Below are 15044 nucleotides of genomic sequence, written 5' to 3' on the forward strand. Positions count from 1 at the left end.
CTGTTCATTGTACTTTATTTTGTTTCATGATTTCATGGAAATACAGAATGGTCTGTGTTGGAAGCAAACTTGAAGATTTCTGGTTCATTTCTATGAGCATGGACACATTCCACTAAACCAGGTTACTCAGAGCCCCATCCATCCTGGCCTTAAAAACTTCCAAAGATGGGGCATTCCCAACTTCCCTGGGCAACCTGTGCCAGTTAACCTTCACAATAGGAATTTCTTCCCTAATCTGCCTGAACTGTTGCCCTTTCAGTCTGTAGCCATTCCCCCTTGTTCTGTGTCAACATGCTCTTGTCTAGAGCCCCTCTTCATCTTTCTTTTTGGCTCCCTTCAGGTACTTGCAGGCCACAATTAGGTCACCCTAAAGCCTTCTCTTATCCAGGCTGAACCGTTCCAATTTCGTTCACATTTGCTCTTGTAAGAGGTGCTCCATCTCTTTAATCATCGTGGCCTCCTCTGTACTCACTCCAATAAACCCATGTCCTTCTTGTGCCAGGGACCCCAGAGCTGGATGCAGCATTCCAGGTAGGGTTTCATGAGAACAAAGTAGAGGAGCAGGTATTATGAATTATCATTTACTTTGGTCTTTCTGAAACAAAAATCAAAAAAAAGACAATCAGAAAAATCAGCAATAAGTATTTTTAATATTACTGCCTTTTTCTTTAATGCAAAATGCTACAATTAGACAACCTCATGGAAACAACTTCATAGAAGTAATATCTCCTCCCACATATCTCTTGAACTTGAAAACTTAAAGGATGTTTTTCCCTTCCATTCTGACATGAAAAAACCGTTGTTGTTAATTCAACAGATGTTTGTAATATTTCAATATCTTGGGCAATCAAATTGGAATACTTTGCCACGTACTTCATATTTCCCTTACATACCAATGAATATATTCAAGAATGTCCCGAATCCCAACAAGGACTTTCACACATTCATACTAATTCTTGACTCATGGTAGTGGTTTCATTATTAATAATGTAATATTTATAATTACATCATAAATATACATATAAATGTACATATACATAAATGTACATATATACACATATATATATGTATATATATATATAATAATGCTGATTACAGGAAGCGCAAGAAGTCAGATTTTTACTTGATTTTCCATAAATCTTTCACAAAGCACAACTGTAGTTCATAATCTGCTTTTCATCCATACAAAAATAATACATAAACACTCCATAACATAAAGGACAATAGTGGCTGTCAAAGCAAGATCTTTCCATAATTATTTTTTTTTGGCATGAAAACATGTGCTTTTAAAACCAAAATCAGAAATAGAAGAAGCTCTCCAGGACTGAATTTTCTCCTAGGGTTAGCTAGGAAAGCAAGTCTCCTACCCTTGTTGCATGCTTACAACATGAATAAATGCTGCAGGGAGCAGGGAGCCACTGTAATTCTGCTACATCATCCTGTAAGGCCGTGACTGCAATCTTTGAGTGTCTGGGTAGGCACAATTCCCCATGTATTATTAATGTCCATGGGAAGTCCAGGTTCATGCTTAGCGCCCACTGTGCCTTCCTTTCCTGCTGCATGCAATACATAGCACTGGGGCATCCACAGCAATACCAAAGGAGGTATTTAAGTTGACCCAATTTTTACTTTTATAATACTATAATTTTTATTTAAAAGTTAAAGACTGAATTAAAATCAGACCCTGGAGACCTTGTTTACAAAAATCCCTTGCTGAAAATATTTGCATCAAGACTTCAAATCAAATTGTAGCTTACACGTTGAATATATTAAATACTAGTCTTTCTGCTTTATCATTTTTTTTTCAAAGCCTTGGGTTTGGCACCTTGGGTAATCTTAATATCATGTAAATCTAGAAACTAACTGAAAGAAATAACAATTTCTGCTCTCAAAAATTAAAATCATCATATCTATACCTCTACCTTGCTTTACAAATTCTATCCACTGCAAATTATTCAACTTTCATGTGCTTTAAAATCCACAAATAATGTTATATGACACAAATTGAATCAGGAAAAGTTGTTTTAGAATGATTTTGTGTTGTGGTTATATCATTTGTGATAAGACTTGCCTACCAATTTATAAAACAAAACCTTTTTTTTCATGTCAAAATGTTATAAGTGTGTAAGAGATCTCAGCAGTAACAGAACATGCCATTTTTAAATCAGCCAATATACTTAAACTGTATCCAGCATTACAAAACTATGTTTATTACATAAAAATATGAAATTCATAAATAAATAAAATTTTGAGCTATTTTGAGTGTTGTGCAACATATTTACATTTTTAAAAGCCATGAATGTTATATGAGATAATCAAACTCACTCAGAAAACAAAATATAAACACCAAATTTCCTTGGAAGTCTTATATCTACTTCTGTTTCACTCAACAACCAGTTTCCCAATGGATTGTTCTTAATAAATGACATATAGATGTTATATAAAAATTATATTATATTCACTATCCATAAAAGCTTATTTTAAAGTTCAGAGTCATCTTAGTCATAAAAGATTTCTATCAGACTTTATCAATCTATCAAGTTTTTACCAAAGCCTTTCGGCAGAGAGGAGTTACAAATTATGGGCATTCTTTGCACTTTATATTAGGTTGTCAAATGAACCTCTACTAAGTAATTTTACTTGAGTGGGGCATTAAAAACTTTTGAACAACTGAATGAAAATATTTTTAATAGTTAGATATCTGTTCATGTAGCGCAAACATAGACATAAATGTTTCTGCTTATTCTTTAACTTCACTAAATCCTCTGAATTCTATTTGTCCTCTTATCTGAAAGTGAGTTTATCTACAAAATTACCTTGGATATATTTTTTTGTGCAAAAATTTTTTTTCATTTCAGCATAAAAATTTGAATATAGAAGAATAAATATATTGAAAAAGAAATCATATTTTTTCAAAAGCAGTTGAGATTTTGAAAAACTTGTCCTTCTTATACCTGTATCTATTTCTCCTAAAATTGAGTGGGGATACTATTTTATGCACCTGTTCCAAAATACCAGTGTTTAGGGCAAACCAACATAGTGGCAATTGTCACAAAATAGCTTAAAAACATTCAAAGTTTTAAATCTTTTGCACAGTTTTGTAACATTGAAGTAAGAGGGTCTGTCATATTTAATTTGCTAAGCTATATTCCCTCCTAACTCTGAAGCATCAAGAGTAGCATCAAAACCTGCAAAACACTGTAATATTATACACAATAGATGTCAAAATTAAATTAAATGTAATTTCATATTTCAAAATATGAAAACCATAGAAAGACACCTTAATTCTGTCATATAAAAGTATTTAAGCTATGATTTATAAATATTGTATTTCATGTATAATTGTTGATAGAAAACATATTTAAATACTAAGGTTTTCATAGATAGTTTCACCATAGGCTGCTTTTAGCATGAACAGTACCCAGAAATTCATCTCTTCTTCATCATCCATTTAACATCACTCAGACACATTAACCAGAAGAAAATATTAATTGTCCACTGTATGTCAAAAGAGATAAAACTAAACTTCAGCTTTGAAAATCAAAAGGTATCATCTCAGGACAGTATTTAAATGAATGGGAGTAGAGCTGCCTCTGTCCATGAGATAATAGAGTGCTTTGTGAAAGTGTCCTGCACTGATTTGCTCTGACTGTGAGACACTGAGCAATTTAACAAAGCTGCTAAACTTTAAAGGTCCACCACAGCAGAAAGTTACGGGAAAATGGAGGAGAAAAGAATGTAAAGATTAGCTGTCAGGTGTATTAAAACAGTTATTTACTGGAACAAATCAGGAATTCTGCTTCCATGGTCATTAAATGTTAGTTTAATGTAAAAATACGCCTGCAGACAGTATGTGAGTTATTAAAAGACATAAAATATATTGAATACACCATTTTTCTAAAGCATTTCAACCCAGTTTTTATGATTCATCAAATTTCAGTCTTAGCATATCACCCAGAGTCTTCTCAGTATGATATACCCAAAAGCAGCACAATAAAAAAGAAGCATTTTTCTGCACTATACATCAGGGTTCAGACACTTCTTTTGAAATAAGTTTTTAACCAGATTAACTCGTCAGCCTGAGGGCACACCTAACATTCATCCTTGGCTGCATCTGTACAACCTGGTCTACAGCACATCCTAAATATGAGAAATTATACAATCAGAATGTTTAAGGATCTGGCATTTATTTTCAAAAGCTGAAAAAGAGTAAAGCAATATTATTGTTCTAACTCTAAAAGTGCCAAGAACCTAGCATGAGAACTAGGTCCATACAAATAGACTCCTGAGATCCCTAAAAATAGGTATTAAAAAAGGCCTTCTCACTGCAATATTAAGGTGATGAATTTGTGAATCTGCATCAAAGGAAAAGCCTCTGCATGAAAAACACAGACTTAAAGTCTTACAGATCAATATTAACCTGTCTCCATACAAGCATAAAATAATTTAAATTGTATTTGCAATACACCCCTTTTTAAAGAGAGGAGATCAAGCTGATAGCAAGGTTCAACATTCAAGCTAATCACTGTGAAATTCTTACTGATGTATTGAGTAAGCTTTTTTTTTAGACTTAGTTCTAGCTCAAAATTTGCATTTGTTCAATGGTCAATTTAAGTTTAAATATTCAATTTGCAGTGAGACAATATTAACACCACAGTCCAGATTGTATTCTTGGTTTCATGTACACTTATTGTATATTCATCTAGAATCATAGTAAATTAAACAAGAATTTGGCTTTGTAATAAATACTCTGTAAACTACACTCTGATGTCTCTGAAGCTATTTTGCATGAGGTTTACATCACATTTTTACAAAGGTGACTAGTGTCTAGCTTTGGAAAAGGATGTCAAGAGAAGTGGTGAAATCATCCTTTGAAATGTGCAAAAAGGTGAATGTGGTGTGTGGGAACAGGGTTTAGTGGGGAACTCAGTGGTGCCGGGTTAACGATTGGATTTCATTATCTCAGAGGTCTTTTCCAACTTAATGATTCTGTGATTCAAATTCTGTCATGAGGCTGATTTAGAAATATCTTTTTGTGTCAAGATAACCTCAAATATTCTACCACCTATGTTGTATCATTTCTACTGAACAGACAATAACAAGTTGAACTTTAAAAAGTTTGTTTTGTTGTTTGGTGAAAAATTGATGCTTTCTCAAGAATAGATCTATCTGAATGCACTCCAATGTGAAACAAAGAAACAAAATGAAGCAGAACATAACATTTTAGGAGGGGAAAATATATTTTTATATGCTTATGCAACTGCTCCTTTCTTTACAATGAGAGAAGTCAACCTAGGAAAATAAAAAACTTCATTAGACAAAAGAGACATTCGTATGTTAAACAAAGGCTCTTGACTCTTTAAATTGTGCATCTTAATTGGAATGTGTGTGTCTATGAGTGAGAATGAAGTATGTAAATATTTATACAAGCCTGCATACATTCATGTAAGTACCACCCCCCCAGAAATTAGGTGTTGTTATTATTGATACTATTATTTATATTATCAAGGAGACATTCCATTTCCTGATTCTCAATTATTCAGCATTTTTAAGTGACTGAGTCACACACAGTGTATTGTTAACTTGACAAGGACAACTTCATCTAAATTTGATATCTTCATGTTTTTCACTTGTTTCTCTTTCCTGTATTTCTTCTTTCATATGCTGAAGATTTGTATTCTAAATTCTCATTTGGGAAGAAAAAAATGTCAAAACATAGTCAAATTATAAAATATTGATTATATCCTTCAGACTGTAAACATTCCATATAAATGCAAGAAGGTGCTGGATGCTCCAGTAACTGAGTAAGGTCAATAGAGATATGAATATCTTCATTTTAGAGATATAATTGGCATCTTCAATAAAGACTCTGGAAAAGGACATGTGGAGTAACTGTGACAGCTTATGCTATCATGTGTTTAGCACACATTTCTATGTGTATTCATGTGTGCTTTCTTGATGATTTATGATATATTTCTTTATTCTTTATGATATATTTTCTATTATATTGCTCTATCACATATGTCTCTAGTAGTCCTTTAATTTTCTTTGTTTTGAAGACAATTCTGTTTTATGGGTTTTGTTTTGTTCATCTTTTCTTTCAGTTGTCCTTTTCATGATAATTTTAGTAGGATTCTGCCATACTTTGATTTTGGTTCTGTTCATTCTAGTCACCAAACATTTTGTCTCTCCAAATTTGTTCCCTCACCTGTTATTTTTGGTGGTTTTTTTCTTTTTCTTTCATTTTCCCATTTCTGGGGTTTTGGTTTTTTTTTTTTTTATTTTTTGTTTTGGGGATGGCTGGGTAGTCTTTGCACAGTTAATCTGCTTTGCAGTCTGTCTGCTGCTCTTTTGTGCTGTTTGTCATGTGCTGTTTGCTCACACTGCTCTGGATAAGAAGTGAAAATATCCTTGATCAAGTGATCCAAGGTTGCTAAAGGGCAACAGATCTTCTCCAGCTGAAAAGAAAAAAAGCTAAGCAGCACAAAATGCTGTTGCACCAAAATACCCAGAATTTTGTGAGTCAGAAACAAACTGCAGAAGGAACTATCTCTATCTACATAGTCTGAGGATTTCCAAAACCACTGGTTCACTAACACTGTCCAGATTTTGCCCCCTATTATGACAGAGAAGGCCTTGTAACTGTGAGCCAACAAAAGTCAAAATGCTAGTTCATTTTCATATCTGAATTTTCAGGGCTGCCTTTTCTCTGCATGAGCATCTTACCAAGCACCATGACAGATTTTCATATAATTAAGGTATTTGAGCACCTTTAATTAAAGCTGAAATCAAATATGTTGAGAGCTCCTTCTTCTTCCACCTATTGCTCCACTATTGAATTAATCATCTTTGTGCTCATCAGAAATACATTATTTCAGACTACATTATTTCCACTGTAGTTCATACCCTTTCCCAACCTGATTCTGCCTCACCTTCCAATTTTTTTTTTTTATTTTAATTGATTCTTTTCTTTTACCAGAATGGGAAGATAGTTTGTCTTTTGCAGGACTTCAGGGAATAATAGGAATTCTTTTGTGGGTTAATCTAACTACATTGCTTCTAACATATAGTTCAGTGGTTCACAAATTCCTGTGAGCATTTTCAAGGGACTCTTTTAGATACTTCTAAATGTAAAAGAACAAGCCCATTATCAGACACTCAAAGTTCAATAATTTCTTGGTTTATGATCCTCTTTCCCTTATAACAGGGCCCACAGCCACAAAAGTCTGAACACAACACAGTTTAGCAACAACAAAAATATTTTCTACATGTACAGAGAATCTCTCTCAAAAAGAGAACTCAGAATCCTGAATCAGAGAGAAGAAGGGGACTGAGTCATGATAATAATATTTAAAAATAAAAAAAAAACTTAATGTGGAAAAAAAATTACATTTTAACTCACATGTTGATTATCAGATGGATGCACAAGCTCTAACATGACCCCTCATAAAAAGAGAAGTAGATGAATCAACCAGTAATTCCAGGCTAAGGGGCAAGAATAATCAAACCCATGCAAATTATTTGCTCAGGAGGGAATATTGACAGTCCTTCTGCATGGTAACATTAATAATCACATCCATTAATGATCTGGAAATCTGTACAAATGCCATTCAACTTTACCTCATCTTCTGCAAAATTCTTGTTCTTTAAAATTTTAACTTTCATAATATAATAAAATACAAAAAATACAGAGAAAAATTACATCAAGTCTTGTAGTCTTAACTGATAGTACTTACCAAGAAAAAAAGTAAATAAAATTAAAACAAATTAAAACAAATAAAAAAATCAATTAAATAATGAGTATATTTAATTAATAAAATACATTAAAATTAAATTAAAGAAAATTTAAAAAATAATTTACAATGGAAGAAGTGGAAGAATGAGATTACCTACACTAAATTAAAACTAGGACAAAATGCCTTTAAAAAAAAAATAGAGACATCAGGGCAAATTACCAGGTTAAAACTGAAGCACATTAAGAAGGCTGAAGGAAAGTTACTGAGGGACATTTAAATGGAGCAGATTTTCACCACCAAATGCTGAACCAGCAGGATTTGGCTGTTTCATCTCTGCCTTCTCTCCCAACAAACAGGACAATCTTGTCCAGTCTAAAACGCAATGTCAGTTTTTGTGCCATCCTTTGCAGTGTCTGGATTCACAAGGCCTGCTGCTCTGAGCTGGGCCCTGCATGTCCCCTGCCCTGGGGACAGGGACCTGGCGCTTCCAGAAGCTCCTGCTCCGAAAAGAGCAGCCAGGTGGACAGGCTGGGGTCACAGCCATAAAGGCTTCCAGATTTCCAGAACAGCTGGTGCTCTGCACTAACTGGCATCCACAGCTATACAAAACATCTGAGCAGACTCAGGAGAGCACGATTGCACAGATTCCTTGCTACAATGGGATCTTTTCTGTAAAATCCACATTTAAAAGTTACAATTCGAGCCAGAGAGGTGGGAGAACTTTTGACCCTGTGAGAATGCGGCAACAAAATGTCCCAGGAGGAGATTGGGAAATGGCTTTTCCAGTCCTGTACCATAGCCACACTGTTGTCCCTATAAGTAATCCCTTCTTGTTGTCTACCCAAGGTATTGCTGCAATCTTTTCAGATACAAACATCTGTTACAGAGAAATATTTTCTTAAACTTCATGCACATAACACAAATATGTACATAAAGGCCAGTATTGGATCAAATGAAATGTGCCAAACGTATAATTCCTCAAGTGATAGAGTTCCCTTCCACAGGAATTCATGAAGTGTTTTTAAATTCTGTTAGAGTAAAAAAGGTCAGACTATCAAATGTGAATCATTTTAACCATTAAAAAATGATACATGTATTAGAATTTTTAAAAAACCATTCACACAACAGTCTATAACTTTAGTTTATAGCTTTCAAAAAATTTTGCACTCTCACTTATAACCTTCACCTATAAACGCTAAAAATCAAAAACTTAAAGTTGTTTCCTTTAACTTCTGTTATTGCTCCATGTCAACAGGATTAATCAGGACCTCATTCATCAACAAGAATCTCTTTGGTCGGAACACAATTCTCAGACAAAACAACAAGAGTATATGATACAATTTTAAGAAAATGGGGGTTTTTAGAATTTTCACTGATGTCAACATCTGTGCAAGTTTGGGAAAAGTGGGGGGAGCTAAAAGCATATAATCAAAAAGGAGGCATCCTTTCTAAATATATCTATTTCATTTGATGCAAACAGATTTTAAAGTTCTCACACAAATTCTTCTCCATTTTTGGAATCACAGCAAGCAAACTTTCTTTATGTCTGTAACAAGCCATAACCTCTGAAAGTCAAAACCTGTAATGAAAATGTTCCTGCATGTCTGTGGAAACTCCATGGCTTCCAAAAGTTTTGACAAATTACAAGCTGCCATTTTAAAAAATTTGTATAATACCCAAAAACATAACCTTCTTTCATTTGACTGTGCATGACCACACACAGATCTCAGAGTCCTCAGGTGCATTTTCAGTAATTCAGCCTGGGAATCTGTAGGAGCTCCTGTGAGTCTCCAATTTAGCCAGTGCACACACATCCAGCATACAAATATAAAGTTAACAAACTCAATGGACTTTAGATCCCATTTCAAATGAAAAAGCTTAAAGATATCAGAACCCTTCTCATAACTGAAGCATTCAATCTGTCAAAAATATCTTTACTGAAAAGATGGAGGTTTTTATGTTCTGTAGGAGAAAAATACTGGTAATAGGAATGTTTAGATTTCCAGTTAAAACTCTCTGTACAGGGTACCATTAGCAAAATTTGGAATTCTGTTTGATGCTAGCAAGTACAACTCTCTGAAAGAAGTAGTAGGAAAATGAGAATTGTGGTTTGACATCACACACAAAAAATCTTCAAAGAAAACACAATAATATGTCCTGCAATACATTTCTCTTTTAATCAACACATAATCCTACAGGCATGTTAACAAGGAAATACTTCTTACTTATTAAAATACTGATGGTATTGCATGAGGTTGTAAAAACAGAGTAACATTTTTTTACATGCATATAGTCAAAGGAAAAAATTAAATTCTTTTCCTTCAGTCCATAATACCTGTATTTTTTATTTTTAAAATAATTAATCTTTAAAAAATATGTAAATAAAACCCAAATATGTGATTTCCTGGTCCAGATTCAACCATTTTTGATAGCTGCTTTTACAAGCATCTACACATAGTTCTTATGTTATCTTATTTTATATTTTATGCTATATTGTTACATTATGTTGTGTTTGTTATGTTATGTTTCACTATGCTATGCAATGTTATATTACTTCTTAAAAGCTGGTCTTCTACATTTTTTTAAAAATAGCAGTCTTTAAAAGTTTGAAATTTGGATTATGCTACCCTATCTCATAATACATTACTTCTGCAATATTCCAAAAGTACTTCTAAGAAGAGGACAGGGAAATTTCTGGGTGGAAAGTGAAAAAAATCTTGAGAATGCAGCTCTTTGGTTAGGATTGTGTTTATCTGGAAACATTGAAAAGCAAGGGCTTGAGGGGGTTGGGGCTTTTATTTGTTTTGCTGTTTGTTTCTTTTTTTGGGGGGTGGGGATGAAGGGGGTTCTGGCTATCATGAGGGATGTGGAGCACTCCTACTCATGCTCAGATCCTTCCATGTCAAAGTACTTTTTTATCAACCTCCTATTCCACCACCTAGATTTCAGTATTTATCTGTTTTCAGATTAGTGTTTCCCACTGACTAGCTCCTCCGTATATTTAATAAGTGATACAGAGTCCCTTTTTTCAATTGTTTGTTTGCATATAATCCTAAATCCTAGTTATTAATTACATCATGCCTTATTTCCCTGTAAGATTTTTACATTATGGTCATCAATAGTTACCCTTTCAAATCCTTCCTGACAAATAAATTATGTTCCACAAGGTGGATGTAGATTAAAATGTCCATGGTGGAGCATCCGTGTGACTGAGAGATAAACTTTTCTTGCTCAGTAAACACCACCTGGGACCACATTCTGTTACATTCTGTAACAATGCAAATAATTAGGAAATTGCTTGAAGAGCTTTTATTCTCCTCCAGAAGAAGAATTAAAAGAAACTACTTGCTCTGGGAAAGGAGCTCAATTCTTTGTAACACAGCAAGACAAAAAGCTACTCAAGAAAAGATAATGATAACATTTTTAAAACAGCAGAGTAATTTCTAAATATAAAAGTGTTCCATCCCTAAGCATTAAACTATCTAAAATTCTGAACCAGATTCTGTACATGCTAAATGTTAATTGCAAGGTAGGAGTTTAAGGGAAACTGAAAATCATGGAATACAAAATATCAGTAATTGGAGTTGCCTCATATCAACCCAAATATCTTTAGCTTTGACTGCAATGAATTCTCTGGTATCAAATAGATTTTCTGTACTCCTCAGTATTAGAGAAAATCATTTTTATGGCAAAATCCTTTTGGGGCACTCTAAAAATGTAAATTATATAATCTTTCAAATATAAATTGGAACTTGATATAGAAACAGCAACAAGAGCTTTATTTGTTACCATAAAATATCACCTTAATTTCTGAACTAGAAAAAAAAAAAAAGGAAACCTATACATGCAATAACCTATAGAAAGTAACAAAGGGCAGTGAGCCACATGAATGTATTGTGATCCATGACACCCATAACATTAGTCTAGACACAAGACAATAAATGACTAAATATATTATTCTATTTAATCTAACAGCAGCAGGCCTGAAAACCTCCAGAGGCATGAGTTTGCAGTAAAGAGGAAATACCTCTCATAATTATTATTTTTATTTTTTTTTCCCTCAGGTAGCTTCAATTTGGTCCACCCAGGAAGTCTTTCCTGGAAAATATCTACATTCTCTTTGCTTCCACAAGCTTGGTGAGACATGTTATGCTCTTGGTCTCAATCTTATGACATAGTTCCTTGAGAAATCTAGTCCATGACAGCACAATGCTTCTTATGAGGATATCAGGAAGTAAATGTAAAGGTATTATAGAGCATTACCAATGCTAAAGGGTGCTAAAGGGTGATTATTTTGAAGCCAGGATAAGCTACATTTCTAGCTATCTTTCTTACTTTCCTAGACTTCTAATTTGAAAGATATGTTTCAGTCACTCTTTGCAAAAGCAGATTTTGAAGCAGCCCTGGGAGAGAGAAAAAGTGCTGGAGCATTTATTACAGTCTGTCCAAGGAATAACAGGGTTAATCATGTTTGATAAGCCCACGCAATGTAAACAGTGAAAAGAACTGATGCATTTTTAAAGGGATTGTCAGTCCCACTCGAGGCAGGGGCAATAGTCACCCAGAGAACTCTATCAGTAAGCAGTGTCATTAATAATGATTCATGGATATGGATATTCACAACAGCTGTGTCCTCACCTTTAAGTACCTCATACAATATTTAGGAAGTGCTGGGAGATATTGCAGCAGGGAAGCAACTAAATTGCTAGAAGGCAATGCTGGTTTAAATTGTTTAATGTTCCTCCTCAAAAAGGGTGTACTGATTTTTCAGAGCAAATCTCTCTTCCTCCATCTCTCTCCAATAAACCTGTGGCAAGCAAAATGAGCAACATGCTAATCATCCAGTCAGTGAAATCTAAAATGATGTGATGTGTTGGCATCAAAACGAATATATATCATCAAGTTATGAATAAAATTGTCTGTTGCCAATTGTCCTTCCTCTATTAACATAGAAAAGAAATATTTGGAGCAGTTTCCCTGGAACACCTTGAATTTTAAAATTCAGAAGTACATACTTAATGTTCCTTTTTTTTTTTACTCTGAGCTGTTGTAGTTCAAAAGCATGAATTCATTGTTTTCATGAAATAAGATGTATTTCATTATCAGATTCAGCAATAAATAGCCTAACCACAATCTAATTATTCTTGAAAACAGGACAAATCACTAAAAAAGTATTCCTTTTGTATATTTCTTCTCATCTTTAGGAATATAAAAAATGAGCCCTAAAATTACAAACTAAAACTGCTTAAATGTTAACAGTATTGCCTAGATTGCAATGTTCAAAAGAACTTAATGAATTTTTGGAGGGAATCACCATAAGGTGAGTCTATGCACAGTTCCTGGACCCTTCCCATCCTAATTTCCTGAATGACTGCACTTTGGCCCCAGAACTCACTCATAGATGGCATGCAGGTGATCAGAAACACAAAAAATGACAAGTCCTTAATTTTTGCAGCAATTCAGGACCATCTTCAAGTCAAGATCTGATTCAATTTACCAGTATGTGTCTCAGAAGGTATCCTAAGCTGCTTCAGGTTATGAGTCATAGAATCAACACTTTCTCAAATTGTGTTCTTCTACTGCTGGTCCTCAATGTAGCAAAACTGACAAACTTTTGCATTGTCATTGCTGGCTTTGCATTGGCAATGCATGGCTGCCACAGACCCAGTGGGAGCTTCAGATGACACTGATTAAAGAAATCCTCCCACTGAGTGTCAAGGTGAAGGAAAGACCCCCTTTGTTTTCTAAACCTTTCCTCAGAGTCACCTGGGCATGGCTGGATCCAATCCTAGGCCCAGACTTAGTCAACAGTTTGCATCTTATAAAGGATTACACAGATATAACTGAACCTTTATACAATCCTGTTCTACAGGATTAAGCATGGCAAAACAAATCTATATTTACAAATATAATAAATAATTTATTCAAATTGATTCAAATAATCACAATGAATAACTAAAAATACCTTAATCAGAATTAGTCGCTATACAATACATATATTTGTAACAACTACTACTACAGCAAAATCTATTTTGAAGCAATTGTATTAAAGCAATTATAGTGGCGCAATTATAGTGGCACAATTATAGTAAAGCTAGCAAAACAATTATTAAGCAGAGATTGATACTTACCCATACCAATGCCTGTGAAATCTCTTTCTCTCAGCCTCAAGGAGTAGCACTGAGGGGCATGCCCACTCAAGGGCAGGATCTTCACACACCTTAGGGAGACATGCAAAAGTTGTCAGTGCAAAAGTGGGACTGGCCTCTTATAATACAAAGTGATTGTCAGTCATATGCATTTCTTAGGTTTACTCAGGAAAACATGCTTTGTGCTGAAAAAGGTGTCAGCAGCTCTTTGGTTCGTCCTGATTCTCCCCTCTCTATCAGGGCCCGCGCACCCTTGCTGCTGCCAGGCTTAGTCAGCGAGCATCTGTCTTGCATGTTGTTGAAGATTGCATGCAAGATGTTTTCCATTGCCATCTGTATGGCAGATTACCTTTGTCAAGTGGGCAGTTTGCTTTATCTCTCTCTTTGAGTGACCACATTCACACCTCCCTCAGGAGGGGACATCTGCTGATAACAGACTATTGCATGTCAGTGCATGACTGACAAGAATTATCCCATTGTGAGATGCTCCACCTAGAGGGAGGAGCCAAGCATTGCTACCCAGATATAATCTGAGATTCTGGAGCACCAGCATGGCTTTTTTCTGTGAGATTCCCCAGAGGAACAGCAGCTGCCTCTTCTTCCACTATATCTTCAGAGGAAGAATACATCCTTCTCTACAGATTCCCCCTTGCTCCAAGAGAACCCCACCTGACACTTCAGGAATATTGCAGACACATTTCCAATTGGACTGCTACCAACATCCTGACCCACAGGGTGTCAGGTTGGGTTCTGACTCTGTCAGTGTTGTTCTGGTGTACTGCATTGTTTCATTTCATTCTTTACTTTTTTTTTCCCTATTAAATACCTGTTATTTCTTGCTCCCATATTTTTGCCTGAGAGGCCCTTTATTTAAAATTTATAGCAATTCGGAGGGGTGGGGAGGGTTTACATTCTCCATTTCAGAGGAGGCTCCCGCCTTCCTTAGCAGGCTCCTGTCTTTCCAAACCGAGACACATGTCCTCCTGGTGGGTCTGATAGTTGTCAAGCTTGTATCAGCATTCTTCAACATTAAAAGCAGCAGAAAGGCATCTTTGCCTGATCTTATCACTGATCAGCAGATCTTCACTGCTCCAGCAAGCAGCAGACCCTCCTTGTTCAAGCCATCACTGATAACTTTTTAAAAGTGTGATGACACACA

The 15044-nt window shown here is 34.9% G+C and overlaps 1 long non-coding RNA gene across 1 annotated transcript; it reads right to left on the bottom strand.

Moving 5' to 3' along the window:
• Window positions 1-478: 478 nt before the first annotated feature.
• On the bottom strand, window positions 479-14167 carry LOC141725352 (uncharacterized). Its single transcript, XR_012577213.1, has 3 exons — window positions 13868-14167; window positions 12375-12543; window positions 479-595 (listed from the first exon to the last, which is right to left on the bottom strand). It is a non-coding gene; the product is annotated as an uncharacterized LOC141725352 (long non-coding RNA).
• Window positions 14168-15044: the final 877 nt, after the last annotated feature.

The sequence above is a fragment of the Zonotrichia albicollis genome, chromosome 1 (assembly GCF_047830755.1).
Source record: "Zonotrichia albicollis isolate bZonAlb1 chromosome 1, bZonAlb1.hap1, whole genome shotgun sequence".
Classification (NCBI taxonomy): domain Eukaryota; kingdom Metazoa; phylum Chordata; class Aves; order Passeriformes; family Passerellidae; genus Zonotrichia; species Zonotrichia albicollis.